Raw genomic sequence first — 22002 nt, forward strand, 5'->3', positions numbered from 1 at the left:
AGAGCTTGCGAGTGGTGGTGGGGGTGGCATGTTGCTTGGGTAACAAAGTATGCTTCCTTTCTCCTGTCTTTACTTCTTTCAGCTCTTCCTCTACTCAACGTTGAACAAAGAAACAAGAAAACTGAAGTGTGAACTCTTTAACAAAGTCATTCAGGGCCAACAGTGAGTTTATATACACATCCCCAGAGATTGTCAGCCAGGTGAGGCCCGCACCGTGATTGATGCTCTCTGGAGCAGGGCAGTGTGGCAGGCGGAGGCATCCTCAGTGCTATCGCTGTCTGAAGCTTACAGGGTGTCCAAGCCCTGCAACCCCCTTGATGTACCATGGTGATGCTTTGGGACACATGGAACTTAGCCCTCCTCTGAAGACTGCTTTTAGCAGGGCTCTGGCCTGGCAGAGAGGGTCAAAATGGCCCCTAGAATCTTTACTTGTTGTAGATAACCTGCATCTGTACGCTTTCTCCTCTTGAGTGTTTTGGGTCTACAGATCTGTGAACTGGGAGATGCCTATAAGATGAGAGTTATTTAACATTATAAATGTCTCTCTCTGTAAAAAGAGGAATTGCTTTTATAAAGATCAACTTTAATTATAAGAATATATGATGTCATTATAGTATGGGTTTGTTGAAAGCCTAATAATTGGATTATCATTGTGGGTTGTCATTAAGGAGAACATCACTCTAGATTACAGGAGCAGCTTCGCTTGCGTCGCAGAGCATTTTCTGGGTTTGTTTCCCCAGAGAGGCAGGCCACCCTCTTGTCTGAAGTAATTTTTTTCTCATGGAGCTACGTACAAGGATGTGCCATGTCTGCATTTGCCATTTTTATTCCAATGAATAAGAAAAGCTGCTTTTTAATCTGTTTAATTCATTTTCACAGATCAGTGCGTTTGCAAAAGTGGAGAGCAGAGACATGAAGTGAAATGGGGAGTCCTGACAAAAGCAATTGGCAAAGGCACAATTTACAATAAATGAGAATCTTGGAATTCTATTGCCAAATTATGCAAACCTTTCCAGAAAGAGCAAGTCACAGCAGATCAGATAACTGGCTCACAATTAACACTGACAAAGAACAGCGTCACTCTCCATCTTGCCCTTTCTATTCGTCTCCCCCGTGGGTGTCCATGGTGGAGAAGCCTCCAGGACCTTGTGATGAGGAGATGAGTACAGTTGGAAGGGGGGGTAGGGCAGGGGCAGGGTGTAAGGGAAGGAGGGCCCTGCCTTGTTCAGACCCCTTGAGGACTTCATTCCTGTTGCTTGGCGGCCTTAGCTCTGTTGGGTGTGTCAAAGGTAGGAGGTGCTACAGAAATCCTTAGCTGGACCCAAGTGAAGCAAAGTGATCAGTTCGTTCCCTGCTGGGACTTTTGATGCTGTGCGAGGGCCTAAGGGCTAGCCCACACAAGCCAAAGACTGTTCCTTGGTCAAAGGAAGAAAAATCTCAGCAGTAAATCTCTGCCATTTTGCACCTGGGGTTTAACCAGAGATGAACCCACAGAATCCGGAGGGATTTGAAGATGTTCCCATAAGTACATGAGTGTGTATTTGGGGGGATGGGATACACCTGCGATGCATAGGTTTGAGGCCAGTCCAGTGTTCCAGCTCGGGCTGGGTCTCTGCCTCTGTGTCTTACCGGGCTCCTGCCTGGCTCCAGCCTGCCTCCTTCCCTTTCTGGCACAATCCCGTCATTTCCTAGTCCAGAACCTGGTGTGGTCCTTGCACAGCAGAGTGCCAGATGGATAGGAAAGGAGGTAACACTGAGCCGTTTCGTTTGTCTTCACATGCATTTGAGGTAGGGAAGGACAGGAAATAAAAATGACAACATAGAAAGACACGGGGAAGCACTGAAAAATCAGGCATTAAAGTCAGGAGATGGTGGTGACTAGGGACAAAAACCCGAGGCTTCTAACAGCCACTCCTAGAAGCTGCTAGACGAAGACAAGAAGCAGAAAAGCTACGTTAATGGTTTTGTTTTTTCCTTCCTTCCTTCTTCCTTCCTTCCTTTTTTTTTTTTTTTTTAAATAGTACACCACATCCCAGCTAAAATTAAAAGGCAAATAGAGCCCATTTCTCTCTTTGTTGCATTTGTTAAGCCAGATTTTCTTTTTTATGTATCCTGCTTGGTCAAAAGCATCTGGAAAAGCAGCCAAGCCAGTTCCCACTGTTCGCCTTTGGTTCTGACAAAATAGAATTGCAAACTCAGATTGTGCATGCCACCTCCTTAGAGTGCTACCGCTCTGCTCCCCAGAGCCGCCTCACAGCAACTCAGCCAGCCCTGTCTCCTCAAGATCAATGCTCATGTGGCACCAGGCTTCACCAGCGTAGGATCTCAATACAAAGATCAAACAACTTGGCTCAGCAACCCCAGGCTCCAGCCTCAAGTGCTCAACCCATGTGTTCTGTAAAGACTACTAGGGAGGGAGTATTTTCTTGCAGAAATACTGCTGGCAAAAAAGGGCCAGTGCCAAGGTTTTAGGATCCTTATATAGTTGTCTGTTAAAATGCTCTTGGTCCTTTCCCTGCCAATGGTTATTCATTGTCTCTGCCTAGAAGCCTCTTACATGGAACCTCTGTGTAGGCCGTGTAAAGCAGTCCATGGACTGGGAACTCTGAGACCAGGGTTCTTTCTGATGGATCTAGTAACTTCTTTCATTGATAGGCCATTTGCCCAGCAGTATGAGAGATGCCTCCTGATTTTGTTCTGGGAAATATCAGTCTTAAATAAAGACATTGTTTTTAGCTTCAAGGAACTTCCAATCTAACTGAAGGAGAAAAGCCCTGCATCATTGTTCTTTAGTCACTTAAATGAGTATTTGCAAAATGATTCTTTTGGGTGGTCTGTGAAAGAGTTTCTTTTGCCTACCAAGGTAATCCAATTTTGGTGATTGATTTTCTTTTTAAATCCTACTGAATCCCTTTGTTTTTGTGGCATAGCCATTGTTAATGGTAAGCTTTCAGAGCTAAAGGTACTTGGAGTTCAGTTCCCTCTTCTTGTAGATAAGGACATTTGGATCCAGACATATCACTGCATTTGCAGGCATATAAGGCACATCCTCCCCCAAGTTTATCTAACTCACCTAATTCTAATGAGTCATGGTAACCGAAGGGAAAGGGAAATACTGAATTAGCTTTATAGCAGTTGTGTCATCAGAAGAGCAAATACATTAATTTGTTCTCATGTATATAGTATAATGTATTCCCAGTAGAAAGTGAGAAATTGCAGATATATGGTAATAATCTCACAGATAAATTTTGAAGAAATACCACTGTCGTGTTCATGTATGCTGTATAACTTCTTGCTTTCAATAAATATGGGATGGAAATACATAAAATGCCCCCCTCCCCAAATTCTTCAGTGAAATTACTCATCTTACTCATGGATCAAGGACACCAGCAAATATGTTTATTAACCTTTTAAAATCTCACATGACCGAACTGTCCTTTGCAAACACTCCTAGCCCCTTCAGAAAGAATCCCTTGTAAACAATCTCCCAAAACCGATAAAGGGATTTCAAAGTGTTTTTCCTCCATCACCAAAGAAAGTCAGGGAGAGGAGGAGGAGGGGGAGGAGGGGAAGGAGGATCAGAGATAAGAGCTAGTGCTGCTGGAATCCCACGCCCAGTGGCTAGTTAGTGACTCATGTGGAGGGCAATCCAGAGAGAGGCTCAGCTGGTGCTTTAAAAAAAAAAAAGTGCAAATCTGCTGTCAGCTGTAACAGCTTCCATTTTAACCTGGGCCAAGTGGGTGGAACTGTCCCTCCTCCCTAGCCCCCACAGTCCTTCCGCTGCCCTTGACTTTCATTTTATTCTGATTTTATCCACGAGAAACAAAGCTAGGGGGCTGGGAGGCACAGTGGGGACGGTGGCAGGCCACACTCCAGGCTGCATCTGAAATGGGAAGTATGCTGTTGGTCCCTAAAATTGCTCTCTGGGTTTTCCTTGTCATGTAAAGTTTTCCTTTCTTTTTCTTTTCCCTTTTCCTCTTCTTTCTTTTCTTCTTTTTGTACTTAATACTTTTTAAAGAAATAACTTGGTTTAGAATTGGCCAGCAGACCTGTCTGCTCAGCTCGATCTAAATTGGCTTGTGGTTCAAACTTCAGGTGGTTTTTCAGTTTGACTGTACTCTTCACTCTCCAGGAAGACAAGTTAGCCCCTATTTAGCATTTTTTGCTGACAGTGAACCATCAGGCTTGCTGTTTGAATCTACATCTGAATATACTATTTGGCCAAAAAAAAAAAAATTCTTTTTTAGATCTGTTGAATTTGGTTGCTTTATTTTGGCCCAAATGCTCCTCTGTCATATTGTTTTACATTAGCCTGGAATTTACTCTTCTTCTGTGGCTCTTTCGGCAAATTCTCTCTGCAGTTCCAGGTTTTATGAACAAATGGAAGACAGTTTGAGTTCTGACTGGAGTGTTCCTCCATCAAAATACAGTGACAGGAAGCACGGATAGAGTGTCCACAGACAGACACTGCCTCCGTGGAAGATTGCATTTTGAAAACAAAATGATCCCTTAATCTCTTAAGTCAATCAAACATCCACAATGATGAACATATGCATGCTCCTAATAAAGTAGCAATTAATCATTACCATGCAGGTGCAATAGTATGTATTCAGATTGACAGTTTAGAACTATCCATAGACTATTAAGGATAAAAACTACTAGATTGTTTCCTCCATAAGTCAATTTCAAGCAACATTTTTCTTCAAACTTAATCTGGGTATTCTATATTTGATTTAATGTTGATCAACAAATTCGGGAGACAGGCAGGTTCATAAAAACTCTCCTTTACAGAACTGCCAGAATGGCCAGGGTTGTGGTGACATTGTGATCTAGCTGAGAAGCTGTATGACCAGGTGGCAGGAGTAGATGGACAAAGAGAGACAGTATAAGGAATTAGTATGTTGAAGAAAAGCCAGAGCTTGACAGTAAAATGATCAAAACAAGTTTTATTCAGAAACTATTGCAATAGGGGAAAAGAGACTTCACGATAGAACTGGGCTCAATCCCAGATACAGCATGGACAAGTGAAGATTTTTAGCCACGGAGCAGGGTGGTAGGGTCATGTGGGGGAGGGAGGTGGGAGGGTATTGGTTAAACAGATCTCACGGGGCCAGGATGACCAGACACCACCTGGGGAATGGCGGGGATGAGCAATGTGATCAGACAGGGAGGCTGGTCAGATATTGCAGATGGAGGATTCTCTCTAAACTGACTTAGCAGTATTCTTGCTAAAACTGGGTGACACAGGCCCGGTTGAGGGTGGACACCAAGGTTGAGCTCTTAGAGGAGTCTGATAAAAGTCTAGTCAGTCAAGGGCAGAGTCTTTGTCACTCCAAAGATGTATGATTATTGTTTTAACTTGACTAGGTTAAGTATATTTTGGTTAAAATTTTTTTTCTTTCTTTCTTGCTGACTTTTGTAGGTGGTGGGAGAGATGAGTTTGTTAGACAGTCACTTGTAGAACCTGGCTGCTATGGGCTCCAGCATTTACAACTACACTTTCTGTAACAGTCTGTCCCCTTTGGTTACCATGGCAGGGGGACCACCAGAGGGCTGTACAAAGACTTTTTATTGCCTCAGCCCAGAAGGGCACATGCCACTTCCTCTTGCAGCCTAGGGGCCATGGGGGAAGGAGGTTGAAGAATATGTGTATAGGAGGTACTTAGAATTCCTGTGTTCCACACTTACATGTGTTTGCTATAAATGCCTTCTATTTCTTTTAGGAGCAAGGGCAAGAAAAAATGCTGCACACATAGAATACAAATAGAAGGAAATTTTTTTTTAAAAGATTTTATTTATTTATTTGACAGAGATAGAGACAGCCAGCGAGAGAGGGAACACAAGCAGGGGGAGTGGGAGAGGAAGAAGCAGGCTCATAGCGGAGGAGCCTGACGTGGGGCTCGATCCCTTCACGCCGGGATCACACCCTGAGCCGAAGGCAGACGCTTAACCGCTGTGCCACCCAGGCGCCCCAAATAGAAGGAAATTCTTAAATTGTCCAGGATGTTTCTTATAGTTTTGAGTCAGCACAATTAATAAAACCTATTTATGCTTATGTATATGTTTATAATTTAAAACCTATTTAAAGCATCAAGCAAAAATAGTTACATGGAATTTCCTTACTGCAGGTGCAAAAATTCTTAAATAATGGATTTCGAAAAATATTTCCAGGAGTTTAGTGTCCTTTCAGAAAACATTTTGGAGGGTGATGACCTCGGAGTATTTTGTTTTTGTTTTTGTTTTTGTTTTTGTTTTGGAGTTATCCCCTCCTAAATTTGTTTCCCCTGTGGAAAATGAGTGAAGAAAGCCCTTTGTGGGGCTCTTTTGCTAACAGTCATTGGACATATATAAAAGAAACTGATTGCCTTTTAGTAGTTTTTTAGCAAACAATAGGGAAATTTACTAGTTATTTCAGAGAAATTAGTGAATAAAGTGGCGTGCGGTGCAGACTATGCTAACTCTGGCAATATTGGACATTTAAAAGGTCAAAAAAGCCTCTATTATGGCAAAAGGAAAATTGCAATTATGTAAATAAGGGGTTTCACTATATTACTTGTGTTAATCTCTTATCCCCAAAGGAGTAAATGGTTTTAGTGTATGGTGTACAACACAGAGCCATTAAGTCCATAAAAGCAGTATTTAGTGGAAGAAATAGAAAAGTCTAATTTAATTTAAAACTGATGCATCATGGGGAGCGTCTGGCTTCCCAATATCGGTGCTCCAGAGCCATGACTGCAGAGCAGATAAGGGTCCCCCGCTGCCGATGAAGCTATGAGGCGGACCCCTGGGGAGCCCTGCAGGACCCACAGGGCAGGGGTCCATATTATGGTGTGAGTGAAGCCAGCCCGCTTTCTTTTTAACCCAGACACACGATGATGAACGGAAAATTCTGATCTCCAAATGTCAAGTCAGTTAGAATTGACTAGTTTGTTGAACAGCTGAATCAAATTTTACAAACTCGGGCTCATTTGGGGTCCTAGATTCCTTCTCCGCATGCTGATTTTCAAGCTGGTGCCCATTATGCTGCTCATATTAAAATGCTATGAAAGCAAAGCATTTTGTGTTGAGTAGTTGAGCAAACTCTATTATACAGTAATTATACTATCAGTATAGAATCTAATTTTATATGGAGGAGGGGGTTTTAACCAAATGAAAGAGGCAAACTCACGAACAGTATTTTTTCATTATCACTATGGGATGGTAAAATTGCAGAACTATGCTAACTTGGGAGGCTACTTTTCAGCCTATTTCTACTAAATAAAATTAACTCTTATTCTGCTGGATTTTAACAAAATGTAGCCACTATAACAATGAATGTAGATTCCAAGGGGTTGCCTCTGGTTGCTGCTTATTGAGCATGCAAAAATGTCTGTCAACGACCAATCATAGGCACACTTGCTCCATTATCCATGCTATTTTATGCATCATTGAGACACAAGGCCTCAGGGTTACAAATGAGTAGGACCATCTTAGATCTAATTCTTGCTGACAATAGGGATGCTGGAAGATGAGGGAAGGGGAGAGGGAGACCTAGTTAGCTGTGTAGCTGTGGTATCAACCGAGATACTCAAGTTACTTAGGAAGTAATAAGATTGGTCGTATCATTTATACAATTTAATTAAATACTTATTAAATGCCTACCATGTGTAGGGCATTCTGTAAAGGGACTGCGGATGAGTAAGCGTAGGGTCTGTACTTGGGGAATAATATAATCTGTGTATCAGTCGCATTTCCTTATTGATCGCTATATACATACGGAGGATTAAATTAATCACAAAGACAGGGATTATCCGGTATATGGGTTATCCAGGCTCTTTATTGTTCCTTTTCCTCTGATAACTTTACAGCTCACTTCCACCTCCTCAGGTAGAAAAATGGAAAAAATAAATGGGGCAAAATGTAAACGCTAACTTGCTGCTTATTAGCAAACCTGGAACACTGGATGGTCTGGAGCAAGAAAATATGCCAGTTAGGAATTATTATAGACTAGCAGATTCTCGTTTGTCTGATGCTCTTGATAGATAAATAATATATGTATCCATTTGCTATATACACAGTACATGTGCAAAGACATATACAAATATCTGAATATTATGAATATTTATGTAGTATACATCCTGCACACGCTTAGGGGTGTGTGTGTGCATAATGTGTGTGTTCTGTTGCAGCCAACACAAGAGAAGGAGCAAATCCGGTAATCACATTTCAGTCCGCACTTCCATGGGAAAGGGTTATTACTTGTTAGAGGCTCTACACTTGGATGCAGGGTCAGTACTATGAATCTGTAATCTTTTTGTGAAATGTGTGGCTTGCATAGTGAAACATACTTGTGGAAAGCAGATATTCATTGACTTAGTAAGTGTTAATACATTAATGTATATAGGAAATCTTAACAAAAGGAGAAAAATCTCCATGATAAAATAAAACCCCAAACTGGGTGAACTCATTGGCTACACTGTCCTTTTCTGCCAAAAAATATGCCATTTTTACTGGTGTCATTTACTCTGGGTTCTGCTTTTCTTTTTCAAACTTGAGAAGGGAAACTCTACTTCCAGCAGGAATTCTGGCTTCCCATTTGGTCAGAATCTCAGGGCAAAAGGTGCCACCCCTGAGGAAGGACCAGGTAAAGAAGGGACAGCTACTGTTTCCTGCTCTTCCTTCACGCAGGATGACTATGTCCCCTCCAGAGAAAGAGCTTCCTCCCTACACTCAGGAAAAGTTATGGGGAAGATTCTTATTGATTTGGATCACATATGCATCCAGCCCTCTGGGGTAGGAGTAGCCCCATCTGAAGCACATGGAATGGAAACCTCACAGAAAAAAAATGGTTTTACAGCCAGAATAAAGGAGACAGGATGACGAGCTGGCCAGAAAAGTTTCCCACATTTACAAAAGTACTGTGAAAAATGGTGTAACAAGAGATCAACATTTGCTCTATTGATATATGTATTGATTTCTTTGTCTTCTATAGATTTGAAATACTGCTTAGAAAGTGCAGCTATGGTGTTAAATATGACAAGGTGTAAGTGGTGGGTACTACCTTACTAGTTTTCAATGCACACAGAGTCAGAGCTCTTCCTTTTCCACTCAGTAGCTTAAATGCCCATCTGCCTTTATGAACAGAGATTCCAGTCTATCTCTCTTGGACTTTCTTGTTGATCTGATTTGTCCAGAATGTTCCAACATTAACTTTGACCAAAAAGAGTCCATCCCTGATGTCCATAGGATTTTCTCTTGCCATTGCTTTCGTTACCATATGGGGTCACTGGTGAAAGCTGGTCCTGCACGGTCTCAGTGATGTCTGTCCCTTCCCTGTGTGGGATCTATGACCCCTGCCAGAGCCTCAGTGGACATGTCTAGGGCTCCAGGGTTCCAGCTTACACGCACAGATAGTCTTCACCAGCACTCAGGCCAGTACAGAATGAGTTCCAACTTCAGTTTCACCCTGTGCAGGAGTTGGCCATACCCCACGGGTTTGGGAGCTGACGGGATGGATGGTGAGACCAGAAGATCCTGTGCTTTGAGTTTTTTCCCGGGACTCTTGGGGGTCTTGACACTAGACTTGGCCGTGGCCCCCATCCTTGCCCAGTGCTGTCTGTACTTTTGAGTCTTGGTTAGAACCTGAGTCATTTTCTCTCAGAAGTTATCTGGGCTCCTTAAGCAAATTGGTTTATTTTTTTCCATATACTAAAGGGAGGGACTGCTTTTCCTTCCAAAGTTGGGAGGGGAAGTTTTTCCTCAAAGCAAGGGGTACTTTTCAACTTTAATTTTTACAAAACAGCCGGGCTACTTTTCCAAGAACAACATCAACATCTTCCCCCAAGGAGACTTTCTCTTTCCAGATGGTAAAAGGCTGGCGTAATTATTTTAAAACTCTCCCTCCCTGGGCATCCTGTTAGCACAAATGTAAACCTGGATTTCTGCCTCAAGCTCGCCCCTCCTGATGTGTTCCCCATGTTTATGAATGAGTGGCATCTCTTTCTACTCAGGTGACCAAAGTGGAAACCAGGGAGTCTGGTTTGGCTCCTGTTTGCTTCCCTGATACTGCATTCAAGCAATTAGCAAGGATTGTCATTGCTACTCCCTAAATAACAATTCTGTCTCCTTCCTTCCCTCTCCATCCCTACTCCCTTAATTTTTCCTCTGGGTTTTCCTCCTGGGTTCCTCCTGATCAAGGGTCCACACTGCAGCCTGGGCATTTACTGGAATTCAGGTGTGACCTTGTGACTTCCCTATGTCTCACATTTGGGTGGCTTCCCATTTTTAGGCAGAATTCCAGAAAGAGTTCAGTATCTTTCTCACTTCTCCAGCCTTGTCTCTCAGTAGTTCTTTCTTCACAATCTTTGTCCCATCCATATCAGAGACCTCAGACTTACCTGAGGCTCTAGGCTCTGATTTCTGTACGCATCACACGGGTATTTTTTCTCTCTAGAAACTTCCTCTTTCTCCACGTTGTGTGTGTGTCCAGCTAAAGTTCACATTGCTGACATGGCCCAGCTGGAGTGGATGCCCCTGCCATGCATGGATCCTGGATGTTCTCCACCACGTCCCTCCATGTGTCACCATTCTTTATATCATCTCTCCCGTCAATAAGACCGTGAACTTCACGAAGGTACCCACCGTGCCTGCTTGTGCACTGTCGTGCTCCCAGAGGTGCACGGTGGACACCGAATACATCATTTATTTAAATAGTAAATACTTTAATCTTCAAAGGCAGCGTGGTCTAGGAGGGTAAAGTTTTCAACGGGAGTCAGGGTGTGTGAATTTTGCCACATGTTCTCACTCCCTGGATGATTTTCATGTGAGATGCTACCTTTTCCACCTGGATGAGGGGTCACAGCGGGTTGGGGGAGAATCGGGTCCTCCCTGGGGGGCTCCTGGCAGAGAGCTGGGCTTCTTGAGGAACTCCGACTCCTGAGGGAAAATGTGCGTGCCGCCCAGGCACCTCAGAATCTGAGCGAGTGCATTTGAAGGCTCTGAGTGTGATGACTGATGAGGCTAACTCTGAATTTCCAGTACCCTGGAATGGAAATAATAGTCCCAGAGGTGACATTATACAACAGGAATAACGTTGCAAGCTGATAACGCCAACTTTCTGACCCTGGGAAGGTCTCTTTTCCTTCTGAAAACCATATTTCCACCAATAACACTCAGAAAGCTGCTTATCTGAGCTGGAGTTCGTGTGATTAGGTTAGACACAGGGTATGCTGGCGGTGGCTATTTGTACTGATTTTCTCCTCTTAAAAAATGCATTTAGAAAACTATTCAGTTCCTGTAAAGCAAAATATACATCTATTTTTTTTTTACAGTACATTTTTAAAATGGCAAATCATAAACTACTGACCTTAAGAGAATTCAATAAATCATTAAAATGCTGCTGCTTGCAAGCCCAGGCCTGACTAATTCCTCACACTTGGCATTATCAGATACATTAAGACTTTAGTCACTCTTACCAGCTACCTAAATATTGCACACTGTGGCAGCCTTCTGCTAAATGTAAGCCTCTGAATCAGGGCGATAGGATTTTCTTTTGGCACCAAATGTATTATTTATATGTTTGTTTTCTGGGATGGAGGGGGTGGAACCCACATCACTGGTTGCTCTGCAAGCCATGGGCTGCAACGTGCGCTTTGCAGAGAGGCGCTCCCTGCCACGCGGTGGCAGATGGGGCCTCACCCACAGACGGAGACTGACGCTTGCTTGCTTTTGCCTCCCCCCTCAACTTGATGATTCTTACCTGAGAAGATGATAGGAATGTTGACAGAGCCAAAATGGTCACCCTCGGGCTCCCATATCATTTGGGAGTGGCTATGAAGATACATATTTTACTTTAAAAAATATTTCACTTTTTTTGGTGGCAGTTTTTAAACTTTGGTTTCTTGACTTAGAAAATGAATCACCTCTCCCTTGGACAATTCAAAAGATGCAGGTGTATCTGAGGTAACAAGGAAGTCTTCTCAAGTTGCCTCTTCTGCCACTCATATACCGCCATTTATTTTCCTAATTCTTTTTTTCTTTTTTCTTTTTTTTTTTTTTAAAGATTTTATTTATTTATTTGACAGAGATAGAGACAGCCAGGGAGAGAGGGAACACAAGCAGGGGGAGCGGGAGAGGAAGAAGCAGGCTCATAGCAGAGGAGCCTGATGTGGGGCTCGATCCCATAACGCCGGGATCACGCCCTGAGCTGAAGGCAGGCGCTTAACCGCTGTGCCACCCAGGCGCCCCATAATTCTTTTTTTCTTTAAAGATTTTGTTTATTTATTTGTGAGAGAGAGAGGGAGAGCACAAGCAGAGAGAGAAGCAGGCAGAGGGAGAAGCAGGCTTCCTGCTGAGCAGGGAGCCCCATGAAGGGCTCGATCCCAGCACCCTGGGATCATGACCTGAGCCAAAGGCAGATGCTCAACTGACTGAGCCGCCCAGGTGCCCCTTTTCCCTAATTCTTATTTTGTGTGATTATCTAAACATATAGGCACACGTACAGATTTGCTTTTTCTATTTAAAAATGTTTAAGAGGCTCATACTGGACATACTGTACAGTTTTTTTTTTTTTTTTAAACTCAACATATCATGGATTTTCTGTGGTGGTCCTTGACTCCTGCTCTGTTCCATGAATCCGGTACCTGTGGACCCTGGTATGTTCCTGTGTTTGCTACTCCTGTTTCATGGACTCCTGTTTTCTCGGACTAGATTTATAGACAGAGATGGCATCAGCTCTCCGCGCTCAGCACGCAGTAACTGATCATTTGGAGCTGTTTTTAACTAACTCTTAGGGCTGCCTCTCAGTTGAATTTAAACAGACTCATTTTTGTGGGCACATGCTTTTGAGCCACGCGTTTTGTGTTCTCTGGCTGCTGACCAATTACCACACCTTATGTGCAAAGCTAAATATCTGTGCCACTGAAGTGAAGCAGACAATTATGCAATGACTCAGATTATTCAGGGAGAGAGGGGAGTTCTGCTGGGTGACTCAGGTGAGCCTGGCGACAGAAACCTTGCAGGGATGGAGCAGTTCTTTCCTTATGAACGTCTCAAAGCCATGTGGGTGAACCCTCGTGGGGGCAGGGTGGACTTTGTAGGTGGGCGAGAATTCTTTGTAAAGGCCTCTCAGGTGATTGTGAAAGTCACCTTCTCTATTTGAAGATTATTGGTTCAGAAAGAGATTGGGCGACGAGGCACTGTGGGACAGGATCTCCGCCTCTTATGACTTATGGTCTGTATTCATTTCCTAGAGTTGCTGTAACAAAGTGCCCCAAACTGGGTGGCTTAAAACAGCAGAAATTTATTCCCTTACATTTCTGGAGGTTTCAAAGTCTGAAGTCAAGATGTCTTTAGGGCCATGCTCTCTCCAGGGCCTCTAGGGAAGGACCTTTCTTTGCCTTTTCCAGCATCTGGTTGCCCCAGGTGTTCTTGGCTTGTGGTGGCAAAACTCTAATCTGTCTCTGGACAACTTCCCTCCGTGTCTGTGTCTTCACAGGTGCTCTCCCTGTGTGTCGGGGCTGTGAGGAAATTTCCTTCTTCTAATAAGGATGCTGTAATTAAGGCCAACTCTAATGACTGATCTTACTTCACTAAAGGCTCTAGTCCCAAATAAGGTCCCATTCACAGGTACCAGGAGTTAGAACTTAACCGTCTCTTCCTTGAGGGGACATAGAACAACCCATAACAGAGCCTAAGTTTTTACTCTAGTGGGTCAGAATGATGTTTTGTCTAATCATCTGAGAAACAGGTACAAAATCACAAGGGTCTTGAGAAGGGCTACGGGGGAGACAGGGTGCTCCACCATCTCTCACATGGGATTAGACCTGGGCAGGATTCTGGGGGAAGTATGCTTGGGCTGAGCAAGTATCAAGCGGATGCCCTGAGAGAAAGAAGGATGCAAGTTCCAGACTTGTGGGACTGGTGTGAAGGGAGAAAAGGGGTGCAGTGAGGATGAGGTGTGCTCAAGAGGTTAGCCATGACCAGACTGGGTGGGGCATGCAGCCTCATCCTAAGGCAGGCAGGAAGCTATCGAAGGGTTTAAGCAGAGGGTGATCTCATCTGATGTGTATGTCACAACCAACACTCCAGCTGGAATATTGCACAGTTAGGGGCAAGGCAGACTGGATAGGGGTGCATCCAGTTGCATAGGAAGCTCCAGCAGATAAGAGAGGACATAGCTGATACTGCAGAGGTTGAGCTGGAGATCTACAGGAAGGGAAGATTTCAAGAAAATATTTGGAGAATAGAACAATATAGGAACTGGGGCTTGATTAAGACAAAGCAAGCACCTTGCCAGAGATGGCGTGGAGTTTCCTGGCCTGGGAAGGCTGGTGAGGACTCCACAGAGAAGAGGCCGTGGGAGATGGCCTGTTCTGGGAAGGGAAGATTGTGAGGGCAATTTCTTTTGAAGTGACATGAAGACCTTTCAGTGGAGATGTCAAGCAGGCAGCCATATATATGGGGCCCAGTTCGAGGCAAGTAACATTTTGTCCAATAACTGAAATCTCATGCAACCTAAACTGAGAAGTTGAGTGGGAGGGGTCTGGTTTCCCCTTTTCAGGCTCAGGGAAGGATTCTGGGACCTGAGGGCTCCCCAAACCAATTTTAAACTACAAGGAGGATCACTTCTTTCTGATCCATATGAACTGTAATTTTGGTAGCTACCACTGGACAATGTTTGGGGGGACCAGCTAATAGGGAAAAAGGCCCAGTGAGCGGAGTCTTTTAGATAGGTTAAGTGAGGGGACAGACATGGTACGCGATTCAGCAAATTTTGATTTTTCCATGACATAATCACTAAAATAAGAGTGAGTAATTAGTAATGTGAGTAATTAGTAATCTGTAATCACTGTTTGGTTTTTTTCATCAGAGATCAAGATTAAAATAACTACTCCTTAAAAAGGCGAGTGCAGTACCACTTCCTTTGACCTTAGAAGTATCCTCTCAACCTGATACAACTTTGTTTCCCTTTCTGTCTTCTTGAAATCATCTACTTTCTCTCACCTATAAAACTTCTCAGCATTTTCCCTCAGCTTCCTTGGGAAGCACTTGTAATTTGGGTTTTAAAAACGTTTGTAGCCCTTTCTCTTGCTGCTCGAATTCATCCAGGCTCTGGGGCCAATGGCTTCCTTACTCAGCTGGTGTCCTCGGATATCACTAATTAGCTAGCTCTCTCCTGGAAGAGAGCTTGTTGCTTCTTCTTGGGGCTGATGTCACTGTTGTGGGAAGCTCTGCGCTGACTCTGACTCTTAGGGCCTCTTTCTTGCATACCACCTTGCTCCGATTATTCAAACTTTTGCTAAGACAGAAAAGCTGATAATGTATCTCTTTCTCTAAAGGCTGGCTCTAATCCTGAGACGATTTCTTTCCAACCAGGAGAAAATTTACCTTAGCAACTAAGCAACTAATTAACTCAATTAACTTTTCCCCTCCTCCTTTATCAATATTCAATTAACATGGAATCACTTCTTTGCTATGCTCTGTAGTTTTATAACTTTCTGAGCAAATAGTTGAAATGGGTGAAGGGCTACAGAGGAGGTAGGTGAGGAATGTCTCAGAGGTGAAAATGTACCAATGAAGACATAGAACCAGAAGAACCTTCCTTCATTCCCCTGCCTTCGCGTGGGAAGCATGTTTTAAGACCCCTGGGCATAATTTAGATGCAACTGTTGGGAATGGAGGGGACAGGGACAGAACTCTGAGGTGACCAGGATTAAGTTTCTGGCATTCAGCAGAATGGGGCTCAGAAATAGAAATAGGTAGATAGAAGGAAAATAGTTTTGTTTGTTTTTTTTTCAGTTTGAGTTTATGGACAGAGATTCTTACTACAGTTGTCAAAAATAGTGGCGGATAATGAAATGATACCTACCAAAATTGTACCTTTTTTACTTTGAAAATCAAAAAGTAGAACATGGTCTTTCCCTAAAGGAATTGAAGGAGAAATGCGCTGGATACTAGCCTTTCTCCATCTCCTATTCCTGCAAGCTGGTTTGGAAATCCAGATATTTTCCTCAGTTTCTCCAAATGTATGAACAAGCTGCTGCATTGGGAATTCTCAGTGCTTCATCCAGTACTATGTCTGCTTTTTTAACCTCATTACCATCAGCCCTAGACAATTTTTCTATCCTGCACATGGTTTGTATTTCCTAACTATGATCATCCTTTCTGGGAATGAATGGGGGTTAGACAAAATGAATTTGTTTTATTCTGTCAAATTAATCATTTAGGCAAAATGAGGGAATTAAACTATAAAAACCAAAACCATCTCAGTGACCCTTGTTGGGTGCTTACTACCTGTTGTGCTCGGAGTATTTCGATGATCTTATTAGGAATGCCTTGGGAAGTAGGTGTTACTGTCCCCATTTTACAAATGAGGTAATTGAGATTGCAAAATGTTTGTATCTTGGTTAAGGCCACACACCAAGTCACCAAAGATTTGGGATTTAGATCCAGATAGTTTAATGCCAAAGACATTTACTCAGTACTAACTGTGGTGTCTGCATGAGCAGGGAAGAGAAATGAGCGCATTCCTACCTGAGCGCATTCCTTCAAATGCCATGTCTGGGGATGCTCTGGCCTTGACTGGTTATCAGATAAGGCTGATGCTTCCAAGGGTGCCAGCCAAGTGTGCGTATAAGGCTGATCCTACATAAAATCCCAAGTGGTAAGACCTCTCTCTCTCTCTGTTCATTGTATAAAATAACTATGTACACACTGTTTGTTTATGAGCAGCTAACCTTGGGACTCAGGGGTGCCAGATTTAGCAAATACCATGATAAGGTGCACAGTGAACTGTAAATTTCAGACGCGTGATGGAAAATGTTTGGAGTAAGTATGTCCATGCAGTATTTGGGACATACTTACAGTAAAAAAGTTATTTGAAATTCAAATTTTATTGGGCATCTTGCATTTTATCTGGCAACTGTATAGAGACTGACTTTCTTTCTCTCTCTGTCTCTCTCTTTTACACACACAGAGCTACCAACTCACACAGAAGTGGTGGGAGAGGCTTGCCTGCAGTGGGTCCTTCCCGGCAACCCTCCTCTCCCACTCGGAACTCTCTAGTTGAGGAGCTGCCCCTGGCAAGCTGTGCTTAGTTCTCCTCCTTCCTCTTGGTCATCAGTATTTCCCTCCCTGATCCCAAACATGCCAATCCCCACCTTCACAATCAGTACCTGGGCATGGATAGTTCTAGGGTCAGAATGTTGGAGCTGGGAAGGACTCAAGGAGATCGAGGACACTGAAGATCTCATAGACAAAAGGATCCTGTTCTCGAGGTGAAATAGCTAGACTGGGGGCAGAGCTGTCAGTGGAACGGACTCTGAGCCAGGACTTTTTCTACCCTGCTAGCTCTGTTTACCACACTATGAGATCAAGTTTTTGCCTCCCTGCTTACTTCCACAATATGTTGAGAAAGGGTGCTTCTCCCCTTCTCTGATGGGGATGATGATGTTGGTGGTGATCATGACAATAATTGAGGTTTTTTCCCCAGTCCTAGGCATTTAATCATACTATTTCATCAAATTATTATACTAACCAACAAGGTAGCTCTTACTCATTACTAAGGTTTGTCCACTAGCTTTTCATGCTGCTAACTGTTTTACTCTCCCTAAAAATACCCCAAGAACAACAGGATTCATTTCAAAATAAGTTACAGTAATTTGCAAAGAGAGAGTTCGGGAAGTATGTATCTGCACTTCTCAAAGCTGACAACTCTTTACTTCTTGTTTCCAAGGGGTGGGAAGATACTGCAATTGGGGAGGCAACCTATCTATTTCTGGTAGTGATCCAACATACATAGCCTTCAGAGACTTCCTAAGTTTCCTCCTTCCTTTTCTCTAAATCCCAGCATGTTTTCCAACTGCATTTATTTTACTGCTTTGAGGAGGCTGGGATATCTGGGAGTGTGTTTCCTTTAAGGAAGGATGAAGTAAGAATATAATGCAAATACTCAGAGGTATTTCCTTTATTTTTACATTTGGAAATAGTTACATTTGATATGATTAATTTGGAAAGAGGTTGTAATTCATTGGCATATGTAGGAATATAAAAATTACTACCATCTTTGAGCACTAACTATGGGCCAGACATGGTGTAAGGTATGTTACCATATCTATCATTCTCCCAGTAGATGTGGAGATAGGCATTATTATTTGAATTTCTCAAAAGAAGAAACCTGAATCTCTGAGAGGTTAAGGAATTTTCCCAAGGTCACATAGGAAGTGGAAAAGTTGAGTTGGGACTCAGGATAATCCAACTTGAAAATCCATGTACTTTCCATATGTTACTGTTAAAAATTTTTTGTTTGGGAAACACTTTACATTATTTCCACTTGGAGTTCCCTTTGCCTACTAGCATTAATATGAATTCCTGTAACAAAGAAGTCTAGTTGGCTATTTTACCTAGAGTTTGCATATAGAATGTACATCTATTAATACCTTAAGAAGTCAGTGTTTAGAGATACTTCACCCATCCAGCGGTACATTTAGAATTACAAAGGATTTGACACAACCCCATTTCAGGCTCAGTTAATGACCTTAAGAGGAACTATTTACAAAGCGGAAGAGAAGACTAAGAGGCAGGTACAATATAGTATTTTGAAATATCTGAAATGCTGGCATGTGAAAGAGAGATTAGATTGTTTCAAACGTCCAAGGAATAAAACTAAAACTAATGCATAAAAGACACAGAAAGACAGATTTTGCTTCTACTTATGTTCTCACAGTCAGAACTGCCAAAAAATAGACGAGACCACCCATTATTGGAAGCAACGGGCCATAGGCTCCACGGCTACCTGTGAAAATGGCATTCGGGCATCATCTGAGTGCTTGAATTAGATGACCTTTAAGGATTTTGACAGTTAGGATTCTGTTTTTATTTAAACTGGTTAATTCCATCCCAAATGTATCAACTTAATGATGAGCAGTTGGTCCAGCAGTTTATATTTGTATAGAAAATAGCCAATTGCACAGCAAACAACAAATTATATGCCTGATTTTTCAGAAACTCTAATTGTTTTTGGCAGCACATACTGCAGGATTTTGATGCGGATGTCCACGTTATCTTCCAGAGATAGACATTCATCCTTGGTGTGTGTTTCACTTTACAGGGGATTGGTCACTGACTTAATCAGGGCCTTGGGATTGGTTTCAGGACCAGTGCTGATGGTGTAGAATGGGAATGACTTTCTGTGGTTTTGGTGTGTCAAGGTTGGTGCTTTTCTTCTTAGTGATAAATTTGAGAGGATCGGTCTAGGCTAGCACATGAAGTTTTAAACCTCTTTGTTATATTACTTAAGGAAACCCACATGAAATATATTTATAGTGTTTATAATTAAATATGCCAACCAAACTCTCAGGGAACAAATTGCGAAAACATTAAAACTCTCTAGTCCCTAAGAATGTAAATGCCTACCATGACCTAAAATGGTACAATGCCTTCAGGGTGCAGAGTATTTGGGAGTTTTTGATGCAGCTTATGGAATATAATAATATGGTGATGAGCTTGATTCCATTAGACAAGCTACAAACAATTTCAAAGTCGGGAAAAATGACTATCTGATATGCATGCATTATAAAACCATGATAATAACCCAAGCTACAAAACTAAGTGTATTTTTTCTATTAATGTGTGTTTGCTGCCTTTCGTGTTTGACGTCTGCTCATTTGCCCACAGACAAGTGGTAGCAGGCACGAACGTTAAAAAAATTATGAAAAAGGCTTATATAATCTCAGTGCCAGGTTTTCAACATTGAATCCCCTTTGGCAGGCAGTTCAATTCCCTGTGGAATATCTGAGGATTCCCGGAGAGTGCTTTCATGTCCTGATCATAACTGGTCACTGTCTCCCACTCCCGACGCCCGTGCCTGTGAAGTGCTACTCCGGCCTCCATTCTAGAGGTTCTTTGTACTCAGCCTGTGCCCTGCTCCCACCAGTAGGTGGGCATTTCCCAGCCCCACTCCACCCTTCTGAATCAGAAGCTGCATTTCAGTGAGCCACCCAGGGATTTACACCCACATTAAAGTTCAGGAAGCTCCCTCCTAGGTTGCCTCATAACATCTCATAAAGATGTTCTTTCCTGTCTTCCTTCATCCCAAGCATGGACCGAGGGCTTTCTTGCCCCTATTGTACTTAATGTACTGAACTAAAGGTTTCCAGGGACCAAGGAAGATACACAGCACAGGAAAATAGAAGAGTGGGTCTAAGACACCTCTGTTCCCCCAGCTATCATAGCATTTTATAGGTTCTTGTAATGGCCATCTCCCCCTGTAAGCCTTAGGCTAACACTGTATTCTTAGGGGTGATTGGTAGCTCAGGCTAAAGTCACCGTCTTCATGTATTTTCCCCTTAAAACATCAGGGCTCAAAGTCAGAGTCAGCCCCAAATTAACATCATAACCATCTTTGTCTCCTGTCCTTCCTATTGGATTTAGCTCTCCTGGTTCAACTTCTCTCCCTGGGTCTCAGCTGCCTTCTGATAAGCATAGCCAAAGTCTCATTAAGGTGTTTTCCCAAGCAAAATGGAAGACTTCCTCCAAGCATAAATCATCTACCACCACTGGGAGATGGAAACAGGTGCAGGAAGACTTAAAATAAATATATATATATATGTGTGCATGTTTTACTACATTTCAAGTTTTTAAAAAGCTGTTGAATAATTTTTTGACAAATTAAGAAAGTAATACTATTATTTGGATGCCAAGTTTTATGGGGGTTTTGTTTCAAAAACAAAACCATTGTATTCTTTTGATTGTGTTGTCTAGTTTCAGTCAAGTTTAGACCTACTGTTTGATACCTCAGATGATGGCACTAAATTATCTCAGAATTTCTTAGAGATAGACATCATTTTGTTATAAAAGAGATTTGCAGGAAATGTTCAGCCTTTATCTCTATTGTCTTTTTGTGTCTTTTAGAGGTTTTTTTTTGTTTGTTTGTTTTGTTTTGTTTTGTTTTTAAAGATTTATTTTGAGAGAGAGAACGTGAGTGGGAGGTGAGGGAGAGGGACTGAAGGAGAAGAAGAGAATCTCAAGCAGACTCCCGCCTCCCTGCTGAGCATGAAGCCTGACACTGGGCTCCATCTCAGGACCCTGAGAACATGAGCCGAAACTAAGAGTCTGACACTCAACCAACTGCACCACCCTGGTGTACCTCTTTTAGAGGTTTTTTTTTTTTTTTTTTTTTTACTTTATTCAGTTTCTCTTTAGCTAGAATACTCTCATACGAGAATGTCTCATATGAGACATTTGAGGCTAGGCACTGGTTTCATTCACTGAATACTTTTTGGGATTTTTATATGTCTCTCATTTTACATTTAATCATTATTTCATGTTTGTGATATGGGTATTCTGTTTTCTTTCTTTCTTTCTTTCTTTCTTTCTTTCTTTCTTTCTTTCTTTCTTTCTTTCTTTCAGATTTTATTTGTCAGAGGGAGAGAGACAGAGCACAAGCAAGGGGAACAGCAGGCAGAGGGAGGACCCTGCTGAGCAGGGATTCTGCCATGGGACTAGATGGCTCCCAGGACCCTGGGGTCATGACCTGAGCCAAAGGCAGACACTTAACTAATTGAGCCACCCAGGCGTCCCTATTTTTTATTTATTTTTAAATTACTTCTATTTTAAAGTCAATCAGGCAACAGATGATAATTGAGTACTTACTCTATGCCAGCAAGTAAAACAGACTCCAGCTCTGAAAGAGCTTACTTTCGATACATGTCCAACTGCCTCATTTTGTGATGAAGACACTGAGGCTCCAAGAGTTTAAATGTCTTGTCCACAGTTAGCTGGCTAGAAAGGTCAGAGCCAGAACAGAACCTAGCCTGACTCTGAGGGTCGTGATGTCCTTATAATGCAGGACTGAACTCTATAGCCTATAGCTTTTTAGCAGACGTTTGTGTAGGGAGTAGTGAAGAATTTGTTTGGTAGAAATATGTTGATAAGCTTCTTGGGTTGGAAATGGAAACCTTAGGGCCATGTTCAAAGAATAAGAGATTCTAACTTTTAGATTAGGGAAGGCTCCCCCACCCCTCA

Source organism: Ursus arctos, unplaced genomic scaffold (assembly GCF_023065955.2).
Source record: "Ursus arctos isolate Adak ecotype North America unplaced genomic scaffold, UrsArc2.0 scaffold_4, whole genome shotgun sequence".
Classification (NCBI taxonomy): domain Eukaryota; kingdom Metazoa; phylum Chordata; class Mammalia; order Carnivora; family Ursidae; genus Ursus; species Ursus arctos.